Consider the following 17,259-nt stretch of genomic DNA (forward strand, 5'->3'; position numbering starts at 1 on the left):
AATCGATAAAGAAATCGAGGATATGACCAAGAGATGCACAGGATGCCAGAAGGTCCAAAACGCTCCACCACAGGCCCCGCTACATCCATGGGAGTAGCCCTCATCTCCATGGCAACGGGTACACATTGATTTCGCTGGTCCATTTATGGACTCAATGTTTCTAATCGCTGTGGACACCCATTTGAAATGGCCAGAGGTCATTAAAATGTCCTTCACCACCACGGAGAAAACTATTGCAGTCCTAAGGACCATCTTCGCCAGGAATGTTTTGCCAGAACAGATCTGTTCCGACAATGGCCCACAGTTTGTGTCTGAAGAATAATGGGGTGAAACATTACACATCTGCCCCATATCATCCAGCCACAAATGGATTGGCTGAGAGGTTTGTTTTACGACATACCACTGTAACACAAGGTGGATAACTTCCTGTTTGCTTACCGGAATGCGACACATGCAGTAACCAACCAAACTCCAGCCGTACTGTTTTTCAACCGGAGACTAAGATGTCGCTTGGATTTGCTCAAACCAAACATAAGACGAGATGTTGGGGATAAGCAGTTCCAGCACATAAATGAGAAGCCAACCAGGAGCTTCAAGATAGGGCAACCAGTCTTGGCCCGCGACTACCGAACAGAAAAATGGCAGCCAGGCACGATATGCACACAGCAGGGACCACTAATGTACACAGTGGACGTTGGAGAGAGCATCGTGAGATGCCATGCTCACCAGATTCTAGAGTCACAGGAACAAGCCAAACCTGTACCACAAGCATGTGTACCTGGTAATGAGCCCGAAGTACAGATTGTGTCTACCTCAGAAGCCGGGGTATTGGAAGCTGACGAACCAACCAATGACAATGAGCCAGAATTGACTCCACCGCCAGAACAGGATACGCGAGAAAGGCACTATCCAGTCCGGATCAGGAAGCCTCCTCAAAGACTGAACTTATAAATGACAATTTCAGTTGATGTATATATTACTGAGAAAATTGTAATTGTAATTAGTTATTATTTAGTTGTTAAATGAATGTTATGTACTGTTTATCTAATAGGGGAGGAATTGTTGTGTATGTACCTTTAAGGGAATAACTGGTCTTAGGCTGCAGTACCAGCAGTGACCACCCTTGTATAAATGGCCCTAGCAGGCTTCTGTAGTTTCAGTTTCAACCTGCCTCTTGTTCAGTAAAGTACCTGTTAAACTGTTCTCCCGAAGTCTGTGTATTATTGAGGAGCGGACTTTACAGGGGAGAGAGGGAGAGGGGGAGCGAGAGCAAGGGGGGTGAGAGAGAGAGGGGGAGAGACAGAGAGGGGGAGAGAGAGAGAGTGACAGAGAGAGAGTGGGAGGGGGGGTTAGAGAGAGAATGAGTGAGAGAGAGGGGAGAGAGAGAGTGAGGGGAGAGAGAGAGAGAGAAGGGGAGGGAGAGGGGGAGAGAAAGGGGGCTCTGTGTTCAGTGCGGGTCCTGTGTTCAGTGCGGGCCCTGTGTTCAGTGCGGGCCCTGTGCTTAGTGCGGGCCCTGTGTTCCGTGAGTGCCCTGTGTTCAGTGCGGGCCCTCTGTTCAGTGTGGGCCCTCTGTTCAGTGCGGGCCCTGTGTTCAGTGAGTGCCCCGTGTTCAGTGAGTGCCCTGTGTTCAGTGAGTGCCCTGTGTTCAGTGAGTGCCCTGTGTTCAGTTCGGATCCTGTGTTCAGTGCGGGCCCTGTGTTCAGTCTAGACCCTGTGTTCAGTGAGGGCCCTGTTATCGGTGAGGGCCCTGTGTTCAGTGCGGGCCCTGTGTTCAGTGCGGGCCCTGGGTTCAGTGCGGGCCCTGTTTTCAGTGCGGGCCCTGTGTTCAGTGCGGGCCCTGTGTTCAGTGTGAGCCCTGTGTTCAGTGCGATCACTGTGTTCAGTGCGGGCCCTCTGTTCAGCGCTGGCCCTGTGTTCAGCGCTGGCCCTGTGTTCAATGCGGGCCCTGTGTTCATTGCAGGCCCTGTGTTCAGTGCGGGCCCTGTGTTCAGTGCGGGGCCTGTGTTCACTGCGGGCACTGTGTTCAGTGCGGGCCCTGTGTTCAGTGCGGGCACTGTGTTCACTGCGGGCCCTGTGTTCAGTACGGGCCCTGTCTTCAGTGCAGGCCCTGTCTTCAGTGCGGGCCCTGTGATCAGTGCGGTCCCTGTGTTCAGTGTGGGCCCTGTGTTCAGTGTGGGCCATGTGTTCATTATGGCCCCTTTGTTCAGTGCAGGCCTTGTGTTCAGTGCAGGCCTTGTGTTCAGTGCGAGCTCTGTGTTCAGTGAGTGCCCTTTGTTCAGCGGTGGCCCTGTGTTCAGCGCTGGCCCTGTGTTCAATGCGGGCCCTGTGTTCATTGCAGGCCCTGTGTTCAGTGCGGGCCCTGTTTTCAGTGCGGGCCCTGTGTTCAGTGCGGGCCCTGTGTTCAGTGCGGGCCCTGTGTTCAGTGCGGGCCCTGTGCTCAGTGCGGGCCCTGTGTTCAGTGCGGGCCCTGTGTTCAGTGCGGGCCCTGCGCTCAGTCTAGGCCCTGTGTTCAGTGCGGGCCCGGTTTTCAGTGCGGGCCCGGTGTTCCGTGTTGGCCCAGTATTCACTGCGGGCCCAGTGTTCAGTACGGACCTTGTGTTCAGTGCGAGCTCTGTGTTCAGTGAGGGCCCTGTGTTCAGTGCGGGCCCTGTGTTCAGTGGGGGCCCTGTGTTTAGTGCGGGCCATGTATTCAGTGGGGGCCCTGTGTTCACTGCGGGCCCTGTGTTCAGTACGGCCCCTGTGTTCAGTGCGGGTCCTGTGTTCAGTGCGGGTCCTGTGTTCAGTGCGGGGCCTGTGTTCAGTGAGGGTCCTGTGTTCAGTGCGGGCCCTGTGTTCAGTGCGGGCCCTGTGTTCAGTGGGGGCCCTGTGTTCACTGCGGGCCCTGTGTTCAGCACGGGCCCTGTGTTCAGTGCGAGCTCTGTGTTCAGTGAGCGCCCTATGTTCAGTGCGGGCCCTGTGTTCACTGCGGGCACTGTGTTCAGTGCGGGCCCTGTGTTCAGTGCGGGCACTGTGTTCACTGCGGGCCCTGTGTTCAGTACGGACCCTGTCTTCAGTGCGGGCCCTGTCTTCAGTGCGGGCCCTGTGATCAGTGCGGTCCCTGTGTTCAGTGTGGGCCCTGTGTTCAGTGTGGGCCTTGTGTTCATTACGGCCCCTTTGTTCAGTGCAGGCCTTGTGTTCAGTGCAGGCCTTGTGTTCAGTGCGAGCTCTGTGTTCAGTGAGTGCCCTTTGTTCAGTGCAGGCCCTGTGTTCAGTGTGGGCCCTGTGTTCAGTGGGGGCCCTGTGTTCAGTGTGGGCCCTGTGTTCAGTGCGGGCCCTGTGTTCAGTGCGGGCCTTGTGTTCTGTGTGAGCCCTGTGTTCAGTGCCGACCCGAAACGTTGACTCTATAATTTCTCTCCAAGGATGTTGCCTGGCCTGCTCAGTTTTTCCATCCTTTTCTGTTGTTATTTTGCATTTCCAGCATCTGCAGTATTTTGCTATTGAGAGTGTAACTGCGTTGCCTTGGGACGTTTTAGTACGTGAATGTTGCTCTATTGTTGTTGAGAGGTGACTATTGAAGAGCCTGAGGCAGGTATCGGGGGATGGGACACAATCTGAGTGGTGAACTGTGCCCTGCCTCATTCTTCAAACGCACAGCACTAACTGGAGTGAGAAGCAATCCAGTGCAGGTGGCTCCATAGCTCAGGGGTTAGAGCACTGGTCTTGTAAACCAGGGGTCGTGAGTTGAAATCTCACTGGGGCCTGTGCAAATTTGTTAATTCACAGCATGTTTACTTTTACGTATGAAACAGCTCCGAGACCAACACGAGAACAGGCTCTCTCTCCCTTCCCAATCTCCACCTTTCCTTCTCCTTCCATTCAATTCCCCTGTACTCCCCCTTTTTGCCTGTTTCTCTCTTCCTTACTGTTAAGTCTGTGTGTCCCAGTTATGCTTATTATAAATCACTGGACACAGACAACAAGAATAACTTTAACAGGTCTTTACTATTCGGAGGTCAGGGCTGAACTGCCCAGCATATCCCTGCACAACGTTTATATACCGGTGTGGTCACCACCGGTATTACAGTATACAGCAGCCAAGAAAAAGTAGTACATCTCTTAAGGTAGTTCTCTTAAGGTGGAACAGGTTACAAACACCACAATCCTCCCTTTTTAGCTTAACAGTTATATCCCCATTTAACATAACATAATAACATATAGATATATATCTATACAACTTCATGCAAAACAGTTCAAAGATTCAGTCTCTGAGGAGGCCTCCTGATTCAAGTTGGATAACGCCTTTCAGGGGTCTCTGATTCTCGTTGCTGGGGTGACTCATCTAGTTGATCTCTTATGGATTGGACATCATCCTCAGGTACATTCACTTCTGAGGTAGATGCTTCAGGTTCACTAACTTCTTCCACGGTTGTCTCTGCCGTAACCCTGGGTTCGACCCTTGTTCTCGATTCTACCAGTTGGTCAGCATGACGCTGTATTACATTTTCACCAATATCTACCGTGTACATCAGGGGTCCTTGTCTGGCCTGAATTGTTCCAGATTGCCATTTCTCGTTTTTATAGTCCCGGGCTAACACTGGTTGTCCTATTTCGAAACTCCGAGTGGTCTTGTTATTTATATGCTGGAACTGTTTGTTTTCAACTTCCCTCCGCACATTTGGTTTTAACAAGTCCAACCTGGACCGCAACCTCCTGTTATAGAATATCATGGCAGGACTTTGGTTTGTCACTGCATGAGTGGCGTTTCGATATGCCAGTAGGAATTTGTCCACCTTGTGTTGCAGTGGAATCTGATCTTCGCTCATGGCCTTTATTGCTTTTTTGAACGTTTGTACAAATCTCTCGGCCAACCCGTTTGTATCCGGATGATATGGGGCAGAGGTATAATGTTTCACCCCATTCTTCTTCATGAATTTCTGGAATTCTTCTGACACGAACTGCGGTCCGTTGTCTGAACATATTTGTTCTGGCAATCCATTTCTTGCAAATATCGTTCTTAGCACCGCGATCGTCTTTTCCGAGGTAGTGGTAGTCATCTTAATCACCTCTGGCCATTTAGAATGTGCGTCCACCACAATTAAAAACATGGAGTCCATGAAAGGACCAGCAAAGTCAATATGTACACGTTGCCATGGGGTTGAAGGCCATTCCCATGGATGCAGCGGTGCAATCGGAGGTGCATTTTGCACTTTTTGGCACCCTGAGCAGCTTTTCGTCAGATCCTCTATCTGTTGGTCGATACCCGGCCACCACACATAAGCCCTAGCAAGGCTTTACATCTTGACTCCCTCCAGATGACCTTCATGCAGTTCCTTTAGAACTCTCTCTCTTAACTTAGGAGGAATAATCACCCTTGTTCCATACATCAATGTTCCTTGACAGACGGACAGCTGTTCTTGTCTTGCTGAGAATGCCGGTAACAGTGGATCACCATGTGCTGGCCATCCCTTCACTGACACTTCGTAGACCCGGGACAGTGTCGGGTCATTCCTGGTTTCTCTTTCAATACTTGCATTGGTGACTGGTAAACATTCGATGATGGTCGAGTGAAATAACTCAACAGGGTCAACCGTCGGTGCCTCCTCCTCTGTAGGTAGTGGCAGGCACGACAGCCCATCAGCATTACAATGCAGCTTTGTACCTTTGAATTCGATCTGACATTGATGTGCCCCTAGGAAAAGGGACCATCTCTGGAGTCTCTGTGCTGTCATCACCGAAACACCCTTCTTAGGGTTAAAAATGGATACCAACGGCTGGTGGTCTGTCAGAAGCGTAAACTTTTGGCCCTGCAGGTAATGATTAAACTTCTTTACTCCCCACACAAGGCTGAGAGCCTCCCTATCTATCTGAGCATAGTTGCGCTCAGCGGAGGTCAATGATCTGGATGCGAACGCAACTGGCCTCTCCAGGCCATTTGGCAACTTGTGTGAGAGTACTGCCCCAATACCATATGGAGAAGCATCACAAGCCAAACGAATAGGCAGCGTTGGGTTGAAGTGAGCCAACACTTCCTCTGAGGTGATTGTCAGGTCTGTGTGTTATAGTGAGAATTACTACACAGACCACAAGAGTAAATTCAACAGGTCTTTACTGGTTGGAGGTCGGACTATACTGAATACAATATTATTACACTGTGCTTATATACCGGTGTGGTCACCACCGGTATTACGTATACAGCAGCCAAAGAAAGTAGTACCTTTCTTAAGGTGGACCAGGCTTAAGTTCTCTTAAGGTGTAACAGGTTACATACACCACAGTGATCAATGCCTTGCTTTTGCGAAAGGCCCTCTTACAGTCCTCGCTCCACTTCCATGGTACTCCCTTCTGCAAAAGAGCGTTCAGCGGGTGCAGCACCATGGATAAATTTGGCAGAAACTTATGGTAATAGTTAATCAACCCCAGGAACGACCTCAACTGGGATACATTATCCGGAGCGGGAGCCTTCACAACAGCTTCGATCTTGTCAGGAGAATTATGAAGCCCCTCCTGGTCAATGACATGACCACAGTACGAGATCCGCTTCTGAAAGAATTCACATTTCTGGCGATTAACTCGAAGTCCATATTCTTTCAATCTGGTGAGCATCAGTTCCAAATTTGCAAGGTGTTCCTCGTCATCATCTCCTGTAATCAGAATATCGTCCAGGTAACATTGTGTGCCTGGAATTCCCTGTAATACCTGCTCCATGGCCCTCTGCCAAATTGCTGGAGCTGATGCCACTCCAAAAACCAGTCTATTATACCGGTACAAGCCTCTATGTGTGTTGATCGTGAGATACTGGCGTGACTCTTCCTCAACTTCCATCTGTAAGTACACCTGCGCCAGGTCTATCTTGCTGAAGTGTTTCCCGCCAGACAACGAAGCGAAGATATCCTCAATCCGCGGAAGCGGATACTGCACCGTGTGAAGCACCGGATTAACAGTGATCTTGAAATCTCCACAGATGCGAACCTTCCCCGGTTCCCCCGGCTTGTTGCTCGATGAACGCTTCATGACGGGGACAATGGGCGTGGCCCACTCACTCCAGTCTACCTTAGACAGTACTCCTGAACATTCTAGCCCTTCCAGCTCAGCTTCCACAGCAGGTCGTATCGCATAAGGTACCGGTCTGGCTTTAAAAAAGTTCGGGTTTGCATGTTCTTCAACCTTGATGTTTGCCGTAATTCCTCTCAGTGTTCCCAGTCCCTGTTGGAACACCTCTTTAGCATCGTCCAATATTCTGGACAATCGTTTAGGTTTGACATCTTTTGTACCGGAATCTACCGTTATTGCTTTTAAGGAATGCCAGTCCATATTTATTTTCCTAATCCACTCCCGTCCCAGTAGTGGTGGACCTCCCTCAGGTAGCACATATAAGTCCATTCCTCGGCTTTCTTTGCCCTTGTGGACCACCTTTACCTCTATCTTCCCGATGGGGTATACTTTTCGCCCCGTGTATGTTTTCAATACAATCTCCGTATCCCATAGGGGAATATGTGGGAATAACCTTTTGTAATCTTGCTTATTCATGACCGTCAATGCCGATCCAGTGTCCAATTCCATCTTCACTTGGACTCCTGCTATCTGAAGTGTGACCCAGATTGTTTGGAGGTCTGCTTCATTACCAACATTGTGTACTCTTAGACTACCCAGTTCATTACTGCTGGAGTCTGAATTTGACTTCTGTTCGTTCGAACTGTTCTCTGTCACCTTGTGTACCTTTCTGTACATTTCCTGTGGTGACTTTTTGTTGCTGGTCTTCCTTCCTGACCGGCATACTTTAGCTATGTGACCAAGCCTGCCACATTTTCTGCATTCCTGATTTTTGAACCAGCACTGGTTCTGATCGTGCGTTGTCTTTCCATAACGATAACATTTTACTGTACCCAAGACCATTTGATTGGTGCTGAGTTCCGGTGACCATAGCTGCATTTCCGCAGTGCCTCTCGCTGTGGCTTCATGCGATGCTGCAATAGTGACAGCTTTATCAAGCGTAAGATCATTCTCCTCAAGCAGTCGCTTTTGTGTTCCTTCTTTTAACAATCCACACACAAATTTATCTCTCAGCGCATGTGCTAGTCCTGTTCCAAACTGACAGTACTTTGATAGCTTATGCAGTTCAATTAAAAATTCAGCGTTGCTTTCGTCTTTCAGCTGCGTTCTTCTGTAAAATTTAAATCGTTCCGCTATCATCAGCGGCGTGGGGTTTAAATGATTTTTCAGGACAGTAACAATATTCGCGAAAGTCTGATCCGCCGGTTTATCTGGTGATAGAAGGTGCTTCAATAGCCCGTATGTCTTTGCACCCATTGAGCATAATAAGGTTAGTGCTTTCTCATCATCTGGTACCTTATTTGCTTTACAATAAACTTCCATGCGTTCTACATACGTGGTCCAATCTTCGATATCGCTATCAAAGGTATTAATGTTCCCATGTTTAGGCATCCTTGCAAGATTTTAAATTTTTCTTTTTCTCAAAATGGCGGCTTCCCGCGCTTGTCTTCTTCCCCCGCCTACTAAAATGGCGGCTTCCCGCGCTTGGCGGTCTTTCCCGCGCTCGTCTTCTTCCCCCGCCGACTACAATGGTGGATTCCCGTGTTTGCCTTCTTCCCCCGCTGGCTGCAATGGCGATTGCCATGCTGCTGCCGTTCTCGCCTCCCCAGCGGTTCTCAATTCCCCGACGCTGCTTTACTCCCCCGCGGTTCCCGTGGGCATTCATGCTTCCCCTGCTGTTGCGCCTCTCAGCCCCGCATGCAGCCTGGTCCTTTACACCGGCTGCGTTCGAGTTCTCCGCGGCTCTCGTGCCTTAAGCTGCCCCAGTCGCTGCGCCCGTCGGCCTCGATTGCAGCCCGGCCCTTTTCACCGGCCGTGGTCGAGTTCTCCGCCCTTTTTCCTCCGTTTTCCCTCCCCCACTCCACAGTCAACGCGGCCGACTTTCTGCTCGTGGCGCTGATCGGCTTACCCACCACCGTGGTAGAAGGGATGATCACTGCCTGTCGCTGATGGAGGGCTTCGTGGTCAGAATTTTTCTTTTTAACCCGTGTTCTCGATGCCTCCCGTGCGATGGTGCTCAGCAGGATGATGAGGGCGGATGCCCCTTCTCGACGCCCGTTCTGAGGACGAAGCTGCCTTGGATGTAAAACTGCCGCAGGGTAAGATCGGACTCGTCGCCACTGTTAAGTCTGTGTGTCCCAGTTATGCTTATTATAAATCACTGGACACAGACCACAAGAATAACTTTAACAGGTCTTTACTATTCGGAGGTCAGGGCTCAACTGCCCAGCAAATCCCTACACAACTGGTCACCACCGGTATTACAGTATACAGCAGCCAAGAGAAAGTAGTACATCTCTTAAGGTAGTTCTCTTAAGGTGGAACAGGTTACATACACCACACTTACCACTCTCTCTCTCCCCTTCACCCTCTCTCTACACATCCCCCTCGGAATATTCCCCCTCTCTCAACTTCACCCCCTCTCTCTACCATTTCACCACGTCCCTTCCTCCTGCTCTTTCCCCTTTCCTTTCTCTTTCCCCCTCTCACTCTGTCCTTTCCTCTTGGGGAGAGTAGAAGGAGGATGGGGAGAGAAGAGGCGAAAGGGAGAGAGAGGGTGTAGGGGAGAGATAGTGTTGGTGAAGTGGAGAGAGTGAAGGAGATAGAGAGAGGGGAAGGAGAGAGTGTGTGGGTGAAGGGGAGATAGAGGGGAAGTGGAGAGATGGAAGGAGAGAAGCGGAATGCGACAGAGAGAGGTAGAAGCATAGAAGATAGGAGCAGGAGTAGGCCATTCGGCCCCTCGAGCCTGCTCCGCCATTCAATGAGATCATGGCTGATCTCCCAACTCAGTACCCGGTCCCTGCTTTCTCCCCAGATCCCTTTAGCCTTAAGAAATATAACTAACTCCTTCTTGAATATAGTTAATGAATTGACCTCAACTGCCTTCTGTGGTAGAGAATTCCACAGGTTCACCACTCTCTGGGTGAAGAAATTCCTCCGCATCTCAGCCCTGAATGGCTTACCCCTTATCTTTAGACTGTGACCCCTGGTTCTGGACTCCCCCACCATCAGGAACATCCTTCCTGCATCTAGTCTTTCTAGTCCTGTTAGAAATTTATAAGTTCAATGAGGTCCACCTCTCATTCTTCTAAACTCCAGCAAGTATAAGCCCAATCGACCCAATCTCTCCTTTTACGTCATTCCTGCCATCCCAGGTATCAGTCTGGTAAATCTTCACTGCACTCCCTCCATGGCAAGAACATCCTTCTTCAGATAAGGCGACCAAAACTGCACACAATGCTCAAGGTGTGGTCTCACCAAGGCCCTGTACAACTGTAGCAAGACATCTTTGCTCCTGTACTCGAACCCTCTCACTACGAAGGCCAACATACCATTTGCCTTCTTAACCGCCTGCTGCACCTGCATGCTTACCTTCAGTGACTGGTGCACAAGGACACCCAGATCTCGTTGCACTTCCCCTTCTCCCAATCGATTGCCGTTCAGATAATAATCTGCCTTCCTGTTTTTACCACCATAGTGGATAACCTCACATTTATCCACATTATACTGCATCTGCCATGCATCTGCCCAATCACCCAACCTGTCCAAATCATACTGGAGTTTCTCGGCATCCTCCTCAAAGCACACACGCCCACCTAGCTTTGTGTCATCTGCAAACTTGGAGATATTACATCTAGTTCCCTCGTCAAGATCATTAATATATATTGTGAATAGCTGGGTTCCTAGGACTGATCCCTGCGGTACCCCACTTGTCACTGCCTGCCACTCGGAAAACGACCCGTTTATTCCAACTCTTTGCTTTCTGTCTGCCAACCAGTTCTCTATCCAAGTCAGTACTTTGCCCCAATCCCATGTGCCTTACATTTACATGCTAATCTCTTATGCGGGACCTTATCGAAAGCCTTCTGAAAGTCCAAATACACCACATCCACTGGTTCTCCCTTATCTATTCTACCAGTTACATCCTCAAAAAATTCCAGTAGATTAGTCAAGATTAGTCAAGCATGATTTACCTTTTGTAAATCCATGTTGATTTGTCCGATCCTGTCACTGTTTTCCAAGTGCTATTCAATTACATCTTTTATAATGGACTCTAGCATTTTCCCCACTACCTCTACAAATTTAGCTTCTGTTTCTAAACTCACTGTTAATTCACAGCATGTTTACTTTTAAGTATGAAACAGCTCCGAGCCCAACCCGAGAACAGGCTCTCTGTCCCTTCCCCACCTCCACCTCCCCCTCTCCTTCTGTTCAATTCCCCTGAACTCCCACTCTTTGCCTCTCTCTCCTCCTTACCCCTCTCTCTCTCTCCCCTTCACCCTCTCTCTACACATCCCTCTTCACTCTCTCTCTCCCTCCGCCTCTCTCTCACCTTCCCCACCTCCCCTTCCCCTCCTCTCTCTACACTTTCCCCGCTCTCTCACCACTTCCCTTCCTCCTACTCTCTCCCCTTTCCTCTCTCTTTCCCCCTCTCACTCTGTCCTTTCCTCTTGGGGAGAGTAGAAGGAGGGAGAGAGAAAAGGGAAGGGGAGAGAGTGTGGATGAAGTGGAGAGAGGGAAGGAGATAGAGGGAGGGGAAGGGGAGAGAGTGTGGGTGAAGTGGAGAGAGGGAAGGAGATAGAGGGAGTGGAAGGGGAGAGAGTGTGGGTGAAGTGGAGAGAGGGAAGGAGATAGAGGGAGGGGAAGGGGAGAGAGTGTGGGTGAAGTGGAGAGGGAAGGCAATAGAGGGAGAGGAAGTGGAGAGATGGAAGGAGAGAGGCGGAATGGGAGAGAGAGTTAAGCAGAGAGACAGAGTGAAAAGAAGAGAGAGGGAGAAGAGAGGAGGGAGGGAGAGCGAGGGGAAGGGGAGAGAGAGAGAAAGTGAGAGAGCGAGTGCAAGTCAGAGAGAGGGAGAGAGAAAGTAAGAGAGAGAAAAAGAGAAAGTGAGAGAGAGAATGTGAGAGAGAAAGTGAGAGTGTTAAAGAAAGAGAGAGAAACTCAGAGAAGGAGAGAGAGAGAGAGAAAGAGAGAGTGAAAGTGAGAGAGTGTAAAAAGAGCAAGAGAGAAAGAGAGAGACAGTGAGAGAGAGTGAGAAAGGGAGAGAGAGAAAGTGATAGAGAATGTGATAGAGAAAGTAAGAGTAATAAAGCAAGAGAGATAGAATGTGAGTGAGAGAGAAAGTGTGCGAGAGAGAGAACGAGAAAGTGAGAGCAAGAGAGATAGAGAGAAAGGGATGGAGGGAGAGAAAATGAGAGAGATAGAAAGTGAGAGAGTGAAAGAGAGAGAAAGAGAGAGGAGGTAGCGAAAGTGAGAGAGAGAAATTGAGTGGGAGAGAAAGTGAGAGAGAGAAAGTGAGTGAGAAAAAGATAGAGAGAAAGTGAGAGAGAGAAAATGAGAGAGAGAAACAGAGAGAGAGAGAGAGAAAGAGAGTGTGAGAGCGAAAAAGAGAGAGAAAGTGAGAGAGGGAGAGCAAGTGAGAGAACAATTGAGATAGTCAACGCGAGAGAGAGAAAGTGAGAGAGAGATAGAGAAAGTGAGGTGGAGAAAAATTGAGAGAAACTGAGAGAAAGAGAGAGAGAAAGTGACAGAGAAATTGAGAGAGAGAAAGAGAGAGGAGAGAGAGAAACTGAGAGAGAGAGAGAGAGAGAACAAGTGAGAGAGAGAGAGGTAAAATGAGAGTGAGAAACAGAGAGAAAGTGAGAGACACAGAGAAAAAGAGAAAGAGGTAGAAAGGGAGTGACAGAGAGTGACAGAAAGATAGAGAGAAAGATAGAGAGAGAGTGGTAGAGACACAAAGAGGGAGAAATATAGAAAGAAGGAGGCAGAGAGACTGAGAGAGAGATAGAGTGTAACTGAGTTGCCTTGGGACGTTTTAGCATGGGAATGTTGCTCTATTGTAGTTGTGAGGTGACTATTGAAGAGCCTGAGGCAGGTATCGGGGGATGAGACACAATCTGAGTGGTGAACTGCGCCCTGCCTCATTCTTCAAACACACGGCACTATTCAATTCAATTCAATTCAAATCGCTTTATTGGCATGATGACAAGGTACATCTTATGTTGCCAGAGCATCGAAAAACATTCATGGTTGAACACATAAACACTGATCTATCCATACAGTGTATAAACAGATATATCCCTGAGTGTATAAACATACATTCATATAATTTGTATATACTCTTTTCTTATATTTAGTGGTTGTCCCTCTGTTTATGGCAAGCTGTAACATAGTGTGCCGCTAAGGTTACACAATTTCTCTCTTCCCCTAGTAGGTATGGGAGTTTTTGGTCGTCATTCAAATTTGTGAATTCCGGGCATATTTTTGTGAATTTTGGGTAGAAATTCTCCCTTATGCCCTGATATTTTCTACAAGCTGTGAGGAAGTGCATCTCTGTCTCCACCACACCCTGTTTGCAATGAGAACATATCCTGTCCTCTCTTGGTAGCCGGGTCTGCCTGTGTCTACCTTTTTCGATCGCCAGGCTATGTTCACTAGGTCTGTGCATTGTCAAGGTTTTTCTCAGTTTGCTATCCTTTACCATGGTCAGGTAATCAGCCATGTTGTGTTGCACCAACTGGAATGAAAAACAATCCTGCATCGGTGGGTCCATAGCTCAGGGGTTAGAGCAGTGGTCTTGTATACCAGGGGTCGTGAGTTCAAATTTCACTGGGGCCTCTGTAAATTTAGGCTCTGTTTCTGAACTCGCCATTAATCCACTGCATGTTTTCTTTTAAGTATGAAACATATCAGAGACCATCCCAAGAACAGGTTCTCACTCCCCTCCCCCTCTCCTTCCATTCAAATCCCCTGTTCTCCCCTTCACTCTCTCTCTGCACATTCCCCTCTCTCTCTCACCTTCTTCACCTCCTCTCTCTACCCTTCCCCCTCTCACTCTGTCCTTTCCTCTTGGGGAGACAAGAAGGCGGATGGGGAGAGGGAGAGTAAAGGGAAGGAGAGAGACTGTGGGTGAAGGGCCAGAGATAGAGAGAGGGGAAGGAGAGAGAGTGTGGGGAAAGGGATAGAGAGAGGGGAAGGAGAGAGAGTGTGGGGAAAGAGATAGAGAGAGTGGAAGGGGAGAGATTGTGGGAAAAGGGATAGAGAGAGGGGAAGGAGAGAGACTGTGGGGAAAGGAGAGACAGGGAAGGAGAAGGAGAGAGGTGGAATGGGAGAGAAAGAGGGAAGCAAAGAGGAGAGAGAAAGAGATCACCAGAGATGGTGTAAACATGGCCATAGAGGATATAAATATGATCTTCCATGAGGCAGCTGTAAAAGCCGACCATGTGAAACAGAAGAGGAAGCGTCACAAAAGACAAAATAAAAATAAGAAATGGTTTGACCACGAATGCAAAAATGCCAGAAAAGACCTGAGAAAAATATCAAACCAAAAGCATCGCCAACCAAACAATCCGGACCTACGTACTAGATACAATGAAACCCTCAAAAGATATAAACACACCATTAGGAACAAAACACAAAACTATACCCACAAAATACTCGAAGAAATTGAAAACTCCACCAATCCAAAACAATTCTGGGAAATGTGGAATAACCTGAGTACAACACAATTGCAAGCATTACCAATCCAAGATGGCGACATCTGGAGAACACATTTTGAAAACCTCTACAAAGACATCCCAATAAACGATACAAACCCAAGTCAACATCAGGTCACAGAAAAACTCCACACATTAGAAGCAACAATTAAAGACAACCAAAACCCTCTAGACTCCCCAATCACATGGAAAGAACTGGCCACAAAAACAAAATCTCTCCACCTAAAGAAAGCCTGTGGCCCAGACAACATCAAAAATGAAATGCTCAAGTTCAGCAATATGGAGATGCAGGGTGCGGTACTCAAATTATTCAACATCATATTACGTTCAGGCTGTTTTCCCGATATCTGGTGCCAAGGACTAATCTCCCCCATATATAAAAGTGGAAACAAATCAGACCCAAATAACTACCGCGGCATCTGTGTCAACAGTTGTCTAGGGAAGTTATTCTGCAGTATTCTAAATAGTAGATTACTTGATTTTCTTAACAAACATAATATCCTCAGAAAAAACCAAATAGGCTTCCTTCCAAAACACCGCACCGCCGACCATATCTATACCCTTCACACCCTCATTGAAAAACATATACACCAAACAAAAAATGGGAAAATATTTGCCTGTTTCATCGACTTCAAGAAAGCCTTTGACTCTATATGGCACGAAGGGCTCTATTATAAACTTCTTCAGTGTGGAATAGGGGGCAAAGTCTATGACCTTATTAAATCAATGTATCTGAAAAACAAATGCGAGGTCAAAATTGGAGACAAACGCACCGATTTCTTCACCCAGAGAAGAGGCGTCCGGCAGGGCTGCAATTTGAGCCCAACCCTGTTCAACATATACATAAATGAATTAGCAGACATGCTGGAGCAAAGCGAGTCACCAGGTCTCCATCTCCTGGATGGAGAAGTGAAATCCCTGTTCTATGCGGACGACCTGGTTCTGCTGTCTCCCACAGAACAGGGATTACAGCAACAACTAGATCTACTCGACAAATACTGCCAAAATTGGGCTCTAACAGTAAATCTAAAGAAAACCAACATCATGATTTTTCAAAAAAGGCCCAGATGTCAGGAAAACAAATACCAGTTTACCCTCAGTGATACCACAATAGGACACACTATGAGCTACACCTACCTTGGTCTAACTATTACAGCATCAGGGAGCTTCAGCATAGCAGTGAATGCACTAAAAGAAAAAGCCCGAAGAGTCCTATATGCAATAAAAAGAAAATTCTACAACATCCAAATCCCAATCAAAATCTGGCTCAAAATATTTGACAGCATAATCCTGCCCATTGCACTGTACGGTAGTGAAGTTTGGGGCCCGCTAAATCACCAAAGCTACACTAAATGGGAAAAACACACAATAGAAGCCCTACATGCAGAATTCTGCTGAAGCATCCTTCGCACCCAAAGAAAAACGCCAACAAATGCATGCAGAGCCGAACTAGGCAGATACCCACTGATAATAAACATCCAAAAACGAGCACTAAACTTCCTAAATCACCTCAAATCTAGCTCCCCAGACACCCTTCATTTCAAAGCCTTTCAGACCCAAGAGCTAAACTCAGAAAAGAGTCCCCTGAGTCAGCTGCTACTGAAACTAAGTACTCAGCCGGACCCTGACCAGCCCCAGACCAACACAGCCGTCCAAACACCAATCCGAGTGAACCAAATCATTAAACAATGCAAAGGAACCTACCTGGAACATTGGAACAAAATAACCGAAAGCCAAAGCAGATTAGAATGTTACCGGGCCCTAAAAAGAGAATATAAACTGGCAGACTACCTCACGACCATCAGAGACACAAAACAGAGACAGACCCTCACCAGGTACAGACTAAGCGACCTCCAACTGGAAATTGAAAAAGGCAGATACAAGAAATCCTGGCAGCCGAGAGAGAATAGAATATGCGATCAATGTCTGGCCGGCGAGGTTGAAACAGAAATGCATTTCCTCCTAAAATGCGAAAAATTCAACACATCAAGAAACATATTATTCAACAAGCTAAGCCAAACAACCCCAGATTTCAAGGAATTGGATGACCTGTCAAAATTGAGATTAGTCCTAGGAGAAGGAGACAGACCATACCTTGGGGCCAAATATGTAACAACATGTCACAACCTGAGGACTGTTTAAAATTAAGACTGTTTAAAATTAATATTGAACGTACCAAATGAAGTACAAAGACTGTTTAAAATTAATATTGTTTAAAAGTAATATTGTATGTACCCAACAAATGTCAAATCGATTGACACCTACAGAATGTTGGAAAACTGTACCTTTTTGCTATGTAAGCTTTGGCAATATGGTTCTCTGTAAACTTTCATGCCAATAAAGCATTTGAATTGAATTGAATTGAATTGAGAGAGGAGGTAGCGAGAGAGAGAAAGTGACGGAGAGGAGAGAGAGGCAAAGTGAGTGAGACAGAAACAGAGAAAAAGAGAGAGATAGAAAGGGAGTGACAGAAAGATAGAGAGAGAGTGGTAGAGACACAAAGAGGGAGAAATATAGAAAGAAGGAGGCAGAGAGACTGAGAGAGAGAGAGAGTGGACCTGAGTTGCCTTGGGACGTTTTAGTACGTGAAAGTTGCTCTATTGTTGTTGAGAGGTGACTATTGAAGAGCCTGAGGCAGGTATCGGGGGATGAGACACAATCTGAGTGGTGAACTGCGCCCTGCCTCATTCTTCAAACGCACAGCACTAACTGGAATGAGAAATAATCCAGTGCAGGT

General features: G+C 47.7%; 1 non-coding gene across 1 annotated transcript; it reads left to right on the top strand.

Annotated features, from left to right (window-relative positions):
- The first annotated feature begins 3,667 nt into the window (after nucleotides 1-3,667).
- trnat-ugu (transfer RNA threonine (anticodon UGU)) lies at nucleotides 3,668-3,740 on the top strand. Its single transcript has one exon. It is a non-coding gene; the product is annotated as a tRNA-Thr (tRNA).
- Nucleotides 3,741-17,259: the final 13,519 nt, after the last annotated feature.

This window comes from Somniosus microcephalus, unplaced genomic scaffold (genome assembly GCF_052327205.1).
Source record: "Somniosus microcephalus isolate GS21.2 unplaced genomic scaffold, FLI_Smic_1.0 unresolved_chr2, whole genome shotgun sequence".
Lineage (NCBI taxonomy): Eukaryota > Metazoa > Chordata > Chondrichthyes > Squaliformes > Somniosidae > Somniosus > Somniosus microcephalus.